The sequence below is a fragment of the Phyllobates terribilis genome, unplaced genomic scaffold (genome assembly GCF_046119375.1).
Source record: "Phyllobates terribilis strain yellow unplaced genomic scaffold, ASM4611937v1 Scaffold_236__1_contigs__length_3049075, whole genome shotgun sequence".
Lineage (NCBI taxonomy): Eukaryota > Metazoa > Chordata > Amphibia > Anura > Dendrobatidae > Phyllobates > Phyllobates terribilis.
Genome location: NW_027362996.1, coordinates 2,042,724 through 2,056,218, shown reverse-complemented (window position 1 = coordinate 2,056,218; position 13,495 = coordinate 2,042,724). Strand labels below are relative to the sequence as shown.

General features: G+C 45.2%; 9 non-coding genes and 2 pseudogenes across 9 annotated transcripts; all 11 read right to left on the bottom strand.

The window, feature by feature from the left end:
* Positions 1 to 679: 679 nt before the first annotated feature.
* Positions 680 to 870, bottom strand: LOC141216644 (U2 spliceosomal RNA). Its single transcript, XR_012285668.1, has one exon. It is a non-coding gene; the product is annotated as a U2 spliceosomal RNA (small nuclear RNA).
* A 1,115-nt stretch (positions 871 to 1,985) lies between these two features.
* On the bottom strand, positions 1,986 to 2,161 carry LOC141216852 (U2 spliceosomal RNA; annotated as a pseudogene).
* A 793-nt stretch (positions 2,162 to 2,954) lies between these two features.
* LOC141216975 (U2 spliceosomal RNA) lies at positions 2,955 to 3,046 on the bottom strand (annotated as a pseudogene).
* Positions 3,047 to 4,161: 1,115 nt separating this feature from the next.
* On the bottom strand, positions 4,162 to 4,352 carry LOC141215768 (U2 spliceosomal RNA). Its single transcript, XR_012284821.1, has one exon. It is a non-coding gene; the product is annotated as a U2 spliceosomal RNA (small nuclear RNA).
* Positions 4,353 to 5,467: 1,115 nt separating this feature from the next.
* LOC141215767 (U2 spliceosomal RNA) lies at positions 5,468 to 5,658 on the bottom strand. The gene has a single exon (XR_012284820.1). It is a non-coding gene; the product is annotated as a U2 spliceosomal RNA (small nuclear RNA).
* A 1,115-nt stretch (positions 5,659 to 6,773) lies between these two features.
* LOC141215766 (U2 spliceosomal RNA) lies at positions 6,774 to 6,964 on the bottom strand. The gene has a single exon (XR_012284819.1). It is a non-coding gene; the product is annotated as a U2 spliceosomal RNA (small nuclear RNA).
* A 1,115-nt stretch (positions 6,965 to 8,079) lies between these two features.
* Positions 8,080 to 8,270, bottom strand: LOC141215765 (U2 spliceosomal RNA). The gene has a single exon (XR_012284818.1). It is a non-coding gene; the product is annotated as a U2 spliceosomal RNA (small nuclear RNA).
* Positions 8,271 to 9,385: 1,115 nt separating this feature from the next.
* On the bottom strand, positions 9,386 to 9,576 carry LOC141215764 (U2 spliceosomal RNA). The gene has a single exon (XR_012284817.1). It is a non-coding gene; the product is annotated as a U2 spliceosomal RNA (small nuclear RNA).
* Positions 9,577 to 10,691: 1,115 nt separating this feature from the next.
* LOC141215763 (U2 spliceosomal RNA) lies at positions 10,692 to 10,882 on the bottom strand. Its single transcript, XR_012284816.1, has one exon. It is a non-coding gene; the product is annotated as a U2 spliceosomal RNA (small nuclear RNA).
* Positions 10,883 to 11,997: 1,115 nt separating this feature from the next.
* LOC141215762 (U2 spliceosomal RNA) lies at positions 11,998 to 12,188 on the bottom strand. The gene has a single exon (XR_012284815.1). It is a non-coding gene; the product is annotated as a U2 spliceosomal RNA (small nuclear RNA).
* A 1,112-nt stretch (positions 12,189 to 13,300) lies between these two features.
* Positions 13,301 to 13,491, bottom strand: LOC141215760 (U2 spliceosomal RNA). The gene has a single exon (XR_012284813.1). It is a non-coding gene; the product is annotated as a U2 spliceosomal RNA (small nuclear RNA).
* Positions 13,492 to 13,495: the final 4 nt, after the last annotated feature.

Sequence of the window (13,495 nt, the reverse complement as noted above, 5' to 3'; positions counted from 1 at the left end):
CACATTCCATCTACTGCAGGCAGGATACCTGGCTGGCTGAATGTCGCTGAGAAGCTCACAGAGACCGCCATAAGCAACAGTTTAACAGAATGCCACAGACTAATCAACCAAACTTTTTGGGTTGGGTTCTCTTTTATAGTCTGCAGGCATTAAATGAAAGAAGTCAGTGTTCCAGCAGAAGGAGACAACGTTTCAGAAAAGGCATTGTAGCAAACCAAAAAAGAAATTTTAAGCGCAGCAGAGTAACCAGCGCACATACCTGTTAGCTCAGGTGAGTTTAAAAGGCTGCTGTTGATAACAAGGGCATTTGCTAAATAGATGGTGTGTGTGCAACAATATACTGAAAGGTCAATTATATTGTGCAGCTTATCTCACCACCTGTAGTTATTTAGGTGAAAGCTCCAAAATGCTTGCCTAATATGTCTGTTTATCCAAAAGGAAGTAAAAAGGGAGAGCTAGAAAGATAGCATTGCATCACATTACATGGCAATGCAATGCACAGTTGCTGAAGTTGAACCAAAATGAGCTTGTAATCTGGCTTCTGCAACTTTGAACATGAAAAATCCAATGAGGAGAAGAAAAGCAAAGCCAAAGAGTCCATCCCCAAATCCGACAAACAAGCAAAATGAACAAAAAACATTGAATTCAATTCTTTCTGATTTTAGAAACTGCATTAAAGAAGGGGTGCACCGGTCCTGGAGATACTGCAATACCAGGTCAATGCGTGGAGTGGACAGAGCAAGCTCTTTTTCCATCTCCCTGTTCTAAAAATCCATTTAATATATGGTCCCCAGATAGGGGACGTATCAGATATTAAACTGATAAGAACAGATACTACACTTGATCTTAGCCAAAAGGTCGAGAAGCGATAACCAGAATTGGTTTCAAACTACGGAACCACCCAAGGATCCTGAAAAGTCCATTTGTGGAGATGAGCTCCTGGACTCCCGTTAAGAAGACATGTTGTCAACCTCTAGATCCCTTACATGCCTGCACTTTTCGGCTTGCTGCTGCTGCAATCCACGCGTTTTAGATCTGCATAACTCCACCTCTTTAAACACAGCACCTTCACCCCCTGCTGTTCCCACCCGCCTCAACACCGTTGGAAGGGAGGAGAACCAATTAAGGCGGGGGGTGGGGTGGAACGAGCAGCTGTCTACCCTTAGCAGGAGGGCTCCTGATTACATACCTCTCCTGCTGCTGCTGCTGCTGGCTGTCCAGCAGCAGACTGAAGGTGGCTGCTGCTGTGCACAGGTATATAAAGGCTCAGAGCCTATTATGACACGCGCAGCCAGCGTTCCATTGCCACATTCCATCTACTGCAGGCAGGATACCTGGCTGGCTGAATGTCGCTGAGAAGCTCACAGAGACCGCCATAAGCAACAGTTTAACAGAATGCCACAGACTAATCAACCAAACTTTTTGGGTTGGGTTCTCTTTTATAGTCTGCAGGCATTAAATGAAAGAAGTCAGTGTTCCAGCAGAAGGAGACAACGTTTCAGAAAAGGCATTGTAGCAAACCAAAAAAGAAATTTTAAGCGCAGCAGAGTAACCAGCGCACATACCTGTTAGCTCAGGTGAGTTTAAAAGGCTGCTGTTGATAACAAGGGCATTTGCTAAATAGATGGTGTGTGTGCAACAATATACTGAAAGGTCAATTATATTGTGCAGCTTATCTCACCACCTGTAGTTATTTAGGTGAAAGCTCCAAAATGCTTGCCTAATATGTCTGTTTATCCAAAAGGAAGTAAAAAGGGAGAGCTAGAAAGATAGCATTGCATCACATTACATGGCAATGCAATGCACAGTTGCTGAAGTTGAACCAAAATGAGCTTGTAATCTGGCTTGTGCAACTTTGAACATGAAAAATCCAACGAGGAGAAGAAAAGCAAAGCCAAAGAGTCCATCCCCAAATCCGACAAACAAGCAAAATGAACAAAAAACATTGAATTCAATTCTTTCTGATTTTAGAAACTGCATTAAAGAAGGGGTGCACCGGTCCTGGAGATACTGCAATACCAGGTCAATGCGTGGAGTGGACAGAGCAAGCTCTTTTTCCATCTCCCTGTTCTAAAAATCCATTTAATATATGGTCCCCAGATAGGGGACGTATCAGATATTATACTGATAAGAACAGATTTTTTTTTTTGAAAGCCCGAATTCGTGTACAAAACCCGAGTGCGCTTAAAAAAGTGACAAGTGCCACAAAAAAAGTGCACTAGGATGCTGGTCTTCTTGAAACCCTCTCCAAAAGGAGAAGGGTCCCCCAAACCATTCCCCGTCCCTCCGAGCCAAAAGGCCACAGCGAGGAACAGGGACAAAAAGCCACCTCCAGCCGAAGCCAGAGGCGACCCAATCTTACCCCCAGCACCTGCCCGAGTTCTCACCCGAGCAAGGCACTGGGAGCCAAAGACTGTGCTCCCCTCCCGGAAGAGGGGAGCCAACAACGCTCTCCTCCCGAAAGAGGAGAGCCAGGGGGGTTCAGGGGGGAGCGGAACCTGATGGCCACACACTCCCCCCCTAGACCTGCCAAGAGAGGAACCCGTAAGGGAACCGCATCCCGACAAAATCCTAGTAGGACGTGACACACGTGAATAAGTGGACACACAGTGACAAAGAAATTAAATAAATAGTGAAGGTTTCACAGTATAATACTGCCCGGACCTTCGACCGGGAATTGAAAAATTCCCCATCCTAAGGCCAGAAGGCCCGGAATAAGGGTGTGTGCGAAGAAAGAAAATTTGAAGTGCTTGTGCAAATGTGCCATAAACTCAAGTGGGGTTCCCAATCCCAGTGAGTTAAGGCACCCCAGGGTCACCACTCCTGGGGCACTTCACACTTCGGGCTTTCGATCTTCCCCGGCCCAATGGCGTCGATCCTGGGGGGCCATGCTTTCCACCAGATGACTATATTAGCCACCTGGCGTACTAACAAGCGCCTAAACCCCAGTGTGCATAATGTATCAATCTACTAGGGCGGCCAACATCCAAAACCGCCTTTTCGAAAGATACTACACTTGATCTTAGCCAAAAGGCCGAGAAGCGATAACCAGAATTGGTTTCAAACTACGGAGCCACCCAAGGATCCTGAAAAGTCCATTTGTGGAGATGAGCTCCTGGACTCCCGTTAAGAAGACATGTTGTCAACCTCTAGATCCCTTACATGCCTGCACTTTTCGGCTTGCTGCTGCTGCAATCCACGCGTTTTAGATCTGCATAACTCCACCTCTTTAAACACAGCACCTTCACCCCCTGCTGTTCCCACCCGCCTCAACACCGTTGGAAGGGAGGAGAACCAATTAAGGCGGGGGGTGGGGTGGAACGAGCAGCTGTCTACCCTTAGCAGGAGGGCTCCTGATTACATACCTCTCCTGCTGCTGCTGCTGCTGGCTGTCCAGCAGCAGACTGAAGGTGGCTGCTGCTGTGCACAGGTATATAAAGGCTCAGAGCCTATTATGACACGCGCAGCCAGCGTTCCATTGCCACATTCCATCTACTGCAGGCAGGATACCTGGCTGGCTGAATGTCGCTGAGAAGCTCACAGAGACCGCCATAAGCAACAGTTTAACAGAATGCCACAGACTAATCAACCAAACTTTTTGGGTTGGGTTCTCTTTTATAGTCTGCAGGCATTAAATGAAAGAAGTCAGTGTTCCAGCAGAAGGAGACAACGTTTCAGAAAAGGCATTGTAGCAAACCAAAAAAGAAATTTTAAGCGCAGCAGAGTAACCAGCGCACATACCTGTTAGCTCAGGTGAGTTTAAAAGGCTGCTGTTGATAACAAGGGCATTTGCTAAATAGATGGTGTGTGTGCAACAATATACTGAAAGGTCAATTATATTGTGCAGCTTATCTCACCACCTGTAGTTATTTAGGTGAAAGCTCCAAAATGCTTGCCTAATATGTCTGTTTATCCAAAATGAAGTAAAAAGGGAGAGCTAGAAAGATAGCATTGCATCACATTACATGGCAATGCAATGCACAGTTGCTGAAGTTGAACCAAAATGAGCTTGTAATCTGGCTTCTGCAACTTTGAACATGAAAAATCCAATGAGGAGAAGAAAAGCAAAGCCAAAGAGTCCATCCCCAAATCCGACAAACAAGCAAAATGAACAAAAAACTTTGAATTCAATTCTTTCTGATTTTAGAAACTGCATTAAAGAAGGGGTGCACCGGTCCTGGAGATACTGCAATACCAGGTCAATGCGTGGAGTGGACAGAGCAAGCTCTTTTTCCATCTCCCTGTTCTAAAAATCCATTTAATATATGGTCCCCAGATAGGGGACGTATCAGATATTAAACTGATAAGAACAGATACTACACTTGATCTTAGCCAAAAGGCCGAGAAGCGATAACCAGAATTGGTTTCAAACTACGGAGCCACCCAAGGATCCTGAAAAGTCCATTTGTGGAGATGAGCTCCTGGACTCCCGTTAAGAAGACATGTTGTCAACCTCTAGATCCCTTACATGCCTGCACTTTTCGGCTTGCTGCTGCTGCAATCCACGCGTTTTAGATCTGCATAACTCCACCTCTTTAAACACAGCACCTTCACCCCCTGCTGTTCCCACCCGCCTCAACACCGTTGGAAGGGAGGAGAACCAATTAAGGCGGGGGGTGGGGTGGAACGAGCAGCTGTCTACCCTTAGCAGTAGGGCTCCTGATTACATACCTCTCCTGCTGCTGCTGCTGCTGGCTGTCCAGCAGCAGACTGAAGGTGGCTGCTGCTGTGCACAGGTATATAAAGGCTCAGAGCCTATTATGACACGCGCAGCCAGCGTTCCATTGCCACATTCCATCTACTGCAGGCAGGATACCTGGCTGGCTGAATGTCGCTGAGAAGCTCACAGAGACCGCCATAAGCAACAGTTTAACAGAATGCCACAGACTAATCAACCAAACTTTTTGGGTTGGGTTCTCTTTTATAGTCTGCAGGCATTAAATGAAAGAAGTCAGTGTTCCAGCAGAAGGAGACAACGTTTCAGAAAAGGCATTGTAGCAAACCAAAAAAGAAATTTTAAGCGCAGCAGAGTAACCAGCGCACATACCTGTTAGCTCAGGTGAGTTTAAAAGGCTGCTGTTGATAACAAGGGCATTTGCTAAATAGATGGTGTGTGTGCAACAATATACTGAAAGGTCAATTATATTGTGCAGCTTATCTCACCACCTGTAGTTATTTAGGTGAAAGCTCCAAAATGCTTGCCTAATATGTCTGTTTATCCAAAAGGAAGTAAAAAGGGAGAGCTAGAAAGATAGCATTGCATCACATTACATGGCAATGCAATGCACAGTTGCTGAAGTTGAACCAAAATGAGCTTGTAATCTGGCTTCTGCAACTTTGAACATGAAAAATCCAATGAGGAGAAGAAAAGCAAAGCCAAAGAGTCCATCCCCAAATCCGACAAACAAGCAAAATGAACAAAAAACTTTGAATTCAATTCTTTCTGATTTTAGAAACTGCATTAAAGAAGGGGTGCACCGGTCCTGGAGATACTGCAATACCAGGTCAATGCGTGGAGTGGACAGAGCAAGCTCTTTTTCCATCTCCCTGTTCTAAAAATCCATTTAATATATGGTCCCCAGATAGGGGACGTATCAGATATTAAACTGATAAGAACAGATACTACACTTGATCTTAGCCAAAAGGCCGAGAAGCGATAACCAGAATTGGTTTCAAACTACGGAGCCACCCAAGGATCCTGAAAAGTCCATTTGTGGAGATGAGCTCCTGGACTCCCGTTAAGAAGACATGTTGTCAACCTCTAGATCCCTTACATGCCTGCACTTTTCGGCTTGCTGCTGCTGCAATCCACGCGTTTTAGATCTGCATAACTCCACCTCTTTAAACACAGCACCTTCACCCCCTGCTGTTCCCACCCGCCTCAACACCGTTGGAAGGGAGGAGAACCAATTAAGGCGGGGGGTGGGGTGGAACGAGCAGCTGTCTACCCTTAGCAGTAGGGCTCCTGATTACATACCTCTCCTGCTGCTGCTGCTGCTGGCTGTCCAGCAGCAGACTGAAGGTGGCTGCTGCTGTGCACAGGTATATAAAGGCTCAGAGCCTATTATGACACGCGCAGCCAGCGTTCCATTGCCACATTCCATCTACTGCAGGCAGGATACCTGGCTGGCTGAATGTCGCTGAGAAGCTCACAGAGACCGCCATAAGCAACAGTTTAACAGAATGCCACAGACTAATCAACCAAACTTTTTGGGTTGGGTTCTCTTTTATAGTCTGCAGGCATTAAATGAAAGAAGTCAGTGTTCCAGCAGAAGGAGACAACGTTTCAGAAAAGGCATTGTAGCAAACCAAAAAAGAAATTTTAAGCGCAGCAGAGTAACCAGCGCACATACCTGTTAGCTCAGGTGAGTTTAAAAGGCTGCTGTTGATAACAAGGGCATTTGCTAAATAGATGGTGTGTGTGCAACAATATACTGAAAGGTCAATTATATTGTGCAGCTTATCTCACCACCTGTAGTTATTTAGGTGAAAGCTCCAAAATGCTTGCCTAATATGTCTGTTTATCCAAAATGAAGTAAAAAGGGAGAGCTAGAAAGATAGCATTGCATCACATTACATGGCAATGCAATGCACAGTTGCTGAAGTTGAACCAAAATGAGCTTGTAATCTGGCTTCTGCAACTTTGAACATGAAAAATCCAATGAGGAGAAGAAAAGCAAAGCCAAAGAGTCCATCCCCAAATCCGACAAACAAGCAAAATGAACAAAAAACTTTGAATTCAATTCTTTCTGATTTTAGAAACTGCATTAAAGAAGGGGTGCACCGGTCCTGGAGATACTGCAATACCAGGTCAATGCGTGGAGTGGACAGAGCAAGCTCTTTTTCCATCTCCCTGTTCTAAAAATCCATTTAATATATGGTCCCCAGATAGGGGACGTATCAGATATTAAACTGATAAGAACAGATACTACACTTGATCTTAGCCAAAAGGCCGAGAAGCGATAACCAGAATTGGTTTCAAACTACGGAGCCACCCAAGGATCCTGAAAAGTCCATTTGTGGAGATGAGCTCCTGGACTCCCATTAAGAAGACATGTTGTCAACCTCTAGATCCCTTACATGCCTGCACTTTTCGGCTTGCTGCTGCTGCAATCCACGCGTTTTAGATCTGCATAACTCCACCTCTTTAAACACAGCACCTTCACCCCCTGCTGTTCCCACCCGCCTCAACACCGTTGGAAGGGAGGAGAACCAATTAAGGCGGGGGGTGGGGTGGAACGAGCAGCTGTCTACCCTTAGCAGTAGGGCTCCTGATTACATACCTCTCCTGCTGCTGCTGCTGCTGGCTGTCCAGCAGCAGACTGAAGGTGGCTGCTGCTGTGCACAGGTATATAAAGGCTCAGAGCCTATTATGACACGCGCAGCCAGCGTTCCATTGCCACATTCCATCTACTGCAGGCAGGATACCTGGCTGGCTGAATGTCGCTGAGAAGCTCACAGAGACCGCCATAAGCAACAGTTTAACAGAATGCCACAGACTAATCAACCAAACTTTTTGGGTTGGGTTCTCTTTTATAGTCTGCAGGCATTAAATGAAAGAAGTCAGTGTTCCAGCAGAAGGAGACAACGTTTCAGAAAAGGCATTGTAGCAAACCAAAAAAGAAATTTTAAGCGCAGCAGAGTAACCAGCGCACATACCTGTTAGCTCAGGTGAGTTTAAAAGGCTGCTGTTGATAACAAGGGCATTTGCTAAATAGATGGTGTGTGTGCAACAATATACTGAAAGGTCAATTATATTGTGCAGCTTATCTCACCACCTGTAGTTATTTAGGTGAAAGCTCCAAAATGCTTGCCTAATATGTCTGTTTATCCAAAAGGAAGTAAAAAGGGAGAGCTAGAAAGATAGCATTGCATCACATTACATGGCAATGCAATGCACAGTTGCTGAAGTTGAACCAAAATGAGCTTGTAATCTGGCTTCTGCAACTTTGAACATGAAAAATCCAATGAGGAGAAGAAAAGCAAAGCCAAAGAGTCCATCCCCAAATCCGACAAACAAGCAAAATGAACAAAAAACTTTGAATTCAATTCTTTCTGATTTTAGAAACTGCATTAAAGAAGGGGTGCACCGGTCCTGGAGATACTGCAATACCAGGTCAATGCGTGGAGTGGACAGAGCAAGCTCTTTTTCCATCTCCCTGTTCTAAAAATCCATTTAATATATGGTCCCCAGATAGGGGACGTATCAGATATTAAACTGATAAGAACAGATACTACACTTGATCTTAGCCAAAAGGCCGAGAAGCGATAACCAGAATTGGTTTCAAACTACGGAGCCACCCAAGGATCCTGAAAAGTCCATTTGTGGAGATGAGCTCCTGGACTCCCGTTAAGAAGACATGTTGTCAACCTCTAGATCCCTTACATGCCTGCACTTTTCGGCTTGCTGCTGCTGCAATCCACGCGTTTTAGATCTGCATAACTCCACCTCTTTAAACACAGCACCTTCACCCCCTGCTGTTCCCACCCGCCTCAACACCGTTGGAAGGGAGGAGAACCAATTAAGGCGGGGGGTGGGGTGGAACGAGCAGCTGTCTACCCTTAGCAGTAGGGCTCCTGATTACATACCTCTCCTGCTGCTGCTGCTGCTGGCTGTCCAGCAGCAGACTGAAGGTGGCTGCTGCTGTGCACAGGTATATAAAGGCTCAGAGCCTATTATGACACGCGCAGCCAGCGTTCCATTGCCACATTCCATCTACTGCAGGCAGGATACCTGGCTGGCTGAATGTCGCTGAGAAGCTCACAGAGACCGCCATAAGCAACAGTTTAACAGAATGCCACAGACTAATCAACCAAACTTTTTGGGTTGGGTTCTCTTTTATAGTCTGCAGGCATTAAATGAAAGAAGTCAGTGTTCCAGCAGAAGGAGACAACGTTTCAGAAAAGGCATTGTAGCAAACCAAAAAAGAAATTTTAAGCGCAGCAGAGTAACCAGCGCACATACCTGTTAGCTCAGGTGAGTTTAAAAGGCTGCTGTTGATAACAAGGGCATTTGCTAAATAGATGGTGTGTGTGCAACAATATACTGAAAGGTCAATTATATTGTGCAGCTTATCTCACCACCTGTAGTTATTTAGGTGAAAGCTCCAAAATGCTTGCCTAATATGTCTGTTTATCCAAAAGGAAGTAAAAAGGGAGAGCTAGAAAGATAGCATTGCATCACATTACATGGCAATGCAATGCACAGTTGCTGAAGTTGAACCAAAATGAGCTTGTAATCTGGCTTCTGCAACTTTGAACATGAAAAATCCAATGAGGAGAAGAAAAGCAAAGCCAAAGAGTCCATCCCCAAATCCGACAAACAAGCAAAATGAACAAAAAACTTTGAATTCAATTCTTTCTGATTTTAGAAACTGCATTAAAGAAGGGGTGCACCGGTCCTGGAGATACTGCAATACCAGGTCAATGCGTGGAGTGGACAGAGCAAGCTCTTTTTCCATCTCCCTGTTCTAAAAATCCATTTAATATATGGTCCCCAGATAGGGGACGTATCAGATATTAAACTGATAAGAACAGATACTACACTTGATCTTAGCCAAAAGGCCGAGAAGCGATAACCAGAATTGGTTTCAAACTACGGAGCCACCCAAGGATCCTGAAAAGTCCATTTGTGGAGATGAGCTCCTGGACTCCCGTTAAGAAGACATGTTGTCAACCTCTAGATCCCTTACATGCCTGCACTTTTCGGCTTGCTGCTGCTGCAATCCACGCGTTTTAGATCTGCATAACTCCACCTCTTTAAACACAGCACCTTCACCCCCTGCTGTTCCCACCCGCCTCAACACCGTTGGAAGGGAGGAGAACCAATTAAGGCGGGGGGTGGGGTGGAACGAGCAGCTGTCTACCCTTAGCAGGAGGGCTCCTGATTACATACCTCTCCTGCTGCTGCTGCTGCTGGCTGTCCAGCAGCAGACTGAAGGTGGCTGCTGCTGTGCACAGGTATATAAAGGCTCAGAGCCTATTATGACACGCGCAGCCAGCGTTCCATTGCCACATTCCATCTACTGCAGGCAGGATACCTGGCTGGCTGAATGTCGCTGAGAAGCTCACAGAGACCGCCATAAGCAACAGTTTAACAGAATGCCACAGACTAATCAACCAAACTTTTTGGGTTGGGTTCTCTTTTATAGTCTGCAGGCATTAAATGAAAGAAGTCAGTGTTCCAGCAGAAGGAGACAACGTTTCAGAAAAGGCATTGTAGCAAACCAAAAAAGAAATTTTAAGCGCAGCAGAGTAACCAGCGCACATACCTGTTAGCTCAGGTGAGTTTAAAAGGCTGCTGTTGATAACAAGGGCATTTGCTAAATAGATGGTGTGTGTGCAACAATATACTGAAAGGTCAATTATATTGTGCAGCTTATCTCACCACCTGTAGTTATTTAGGTGAAAGCTCCAAAATGCTTGCCTAATATGTCTGTTTATCCAAAAGGAAGTAAAAAGGGAGAGCTAGAAAGATAGCATTGCATCACATTACATGGCAATGCAATGCACAGTTGCTGAAGTTGAACCAAAATGAGCTTGTAATCTGGCTTCTGCAACTTTGAACATGAAAAATCCAATGAGGAGAAGAAAAGCAAAGCCAAAGAGTCCATCCCCAAATCCGACAAACAAGCAAAATGAACAAAAAACTTTGAATTCAATTCTTTCTGATTTTAGAAACTGCATTAAAGAAGGGGTGCACCGGTCCTGGAGATACTGCAATACCAGGTCAATGCGTGGAGTGGACAGAGCAAGCTCTTTTTCCATCTCCCTGTTCTAAAAATCCATTTAATATATGGTCCCCAGATAGGGGACGTATCAGATATTAAACTGATAAGAACAGATACTACACTTGATCTTAGCCAAAAGGCCGAGAAGCGATAACCAGAATTGGTTTCAAACTATGGAGCCACCCAAGGATCCTGAAAAGTCCATTTGTGGAGATGAGCTCCTGGACTCCCGTTAAGAAGACATGTTGTCAACCTCTAGATCCCTTACATGCCTGCACTTTTCGGCTTGCTGCTGCTGCAATCCACGCGTTTTAGATCTGCATAACTCCACCTCTTTAAACACAGCACCTTCACCCCCTGCTGTTCCCACCCGCCTCAACACCGTTGGAAGGGAGGAGAACCAATTAAGGCGGGGGGTGGGGTGGAACGAGCAGCTGTCTACCCTTAGCAGGAGGGCTCCTGATTACATACCTCTCCTGCTGCTGCTGCTGCTGGCTGTCCAGCAGCAGACTGAAGGTGGCTGCTGCTGTGCACAGGTATATAAAGGCTCAGAGCCTATTATGACACGCGCAGCCAGCGTTCCATTGCCACATTCCATCTACTGCAGGCAGGATACCTGGCTGGCTGAATGTCGCTGAGAAGCTCACAGAGACCGCCATAAGCAACAGTTTAACAGAATGCCACAGACTAATCAACCAAACTTTTTGGGTTGGGTTCTCTTTTATAGTCTGCAGGCATTAAATGAAAGAAGTCAGTGTTCCAGCAGAAGGAGACAACGTTTCAGAAAAGGCATTGTAGCAAACCAAAAAAGAAATTTTAAGCGCAGCAGAGTAACCAGCGCACATACCTGTTAGCTCAGGTGAGTTTAAAAGGCTGCTGTTGATAACAAGGGCATTTGCTAAATAGATGGTGTGTGTGCAACAATATACTGAAAGGTCAATTATATTGTGCAGCTTATCTCACCACCTGTAGTTATTTAGGTGAAAGCTCCAAAATGCTTGCCTAATATGTCTGTTTATCCAAAAGGAAGTAAAAAGGGAGAGCTAGAAAGATAGCATTGCATCACATTACATGGCAATGCAATGCACAGTTGCTGAAGTTGAACCAAAATGAGCTTGTAATCTGGCTTCTGCAACTTTGAACATGAAAAATCCAATGAGGAGAAGAAAAGCAAAGCCAAAGAGTCCATCCCCAAATCCGACAAACAAGCAAAATGAACAAAAAACATTGAATTCAATTCTTTCTGATTTTAGAAACTGCATTAAAGAAGGGGTGCACCGGTCCTGGAGATACTGCAATACCAGGTCAATGCGTGGAGTGGACAGAGCAAGCTCTTTTTCCATCTCCCTGTTCTAAAAATCCATTTAATATATGGTCCCCAGATAGGGGACGTATCAGATATTAAACTGATAAGAACAGATACTACACTTGATCTTAGCCAAAAGGCCGAGAAGCGATAACCAGAATTGGTTTCAAACTACGGAGCCACCCAAGGATCCTGAAAAGTCCATTTGTGGAGATGAGCTCCTGGACTCCCGTTAAGAAGACATGTTGTCAACCTCTAGATCCCTTACATGCCTGCACTTTTCGGCTTGCTGCTGCTGCAATCCACGCGTTTTAGATCTGCATAACTCCACCTCTTTAAACACAGCACCTTCACCCCCTGCTGTTCCCACCCGCCTCAACACCGTTGGAAGGGAGGAGAACCAATTAAGGCGGGGGGTGGGGTGGAACGAGCAGCTGTCTACCCTTAGCAGGAGGGCTCCTGATTACATACCTCTCCTGCTGCTGCTGCTGGCTGTCCAGCAGCAGACTGAAGGTGGCTGCTGCTGTGCACAGGTATATAAAGGCTCAGAGCCTATTATGACACGCGCAGCCAGCGTTCCATTGCCACATTCCATCTACTGCAGGCAGGATACCTGGCTGGCTGAATGTCGCTGAGAAGCTCACAGAGACCGCCATAAGCAACAGTTTAACAGAATGCCACAGACTAATCAACCAAACTTTTTGGGTTGGGTTCTCTTTTATAGTCTGCAGGCATTAAATGAAAGAAGTCAGTGTTCCAGCAGAAGGAGACAACGTTTCAGAAAAGGCATTGTAGCAAACCAAAAAAGAAATTTTAAGCGCAGCAGAGTAACCAGCGCACATACCTGTTAGCTCAGGTGAGTTTAAAAGGCTGCTGTTGATAACAAGGGCATTTGCTAAATAGATGGTGTGTGTGCAACAATATACTGAAAGGTCAATTATATTGTGCAGCTTATCTCACCACCTGTAGTTATTTAGGTGAAAGCTCCAAAATGCTTGCCTAATATGTCTGTTTATCCAAAAGGAAGTAAAAAGGGAGAGCTAGAAAGATAGCATTGCATCACATTACATGGCAATGCAATGCACAGTTGCTGAAGTTGAACCAAAATGAGCTTGTAATCTGGCTTCTGCAACTTTGAACATGAAAAATCCAATGAGGAGAAGAAAAGCAAAGCCAAAGAGTCCATCCCCAAATCCGACAAACAAGCAAAATGAACAAAAAACATTGAATTCAATTCTTTCTGATTTTAGAAACTGCATTAAAGAAGGGGTGCACCGGTCCTGGAGATACTGCAATACCAGGTCAATGCGTGGAGTGGACAGAGCAAGCTCTTTTTCCATCTCCCTGTTCTAAAAATCCATTTAATATATGGTCCCCAGATAGGGGACGTATCAGATATTAAACTGATAAGAACAGATACTACACTTGATCTTAGCCAAAAGGCCGAGAAGCGATAACC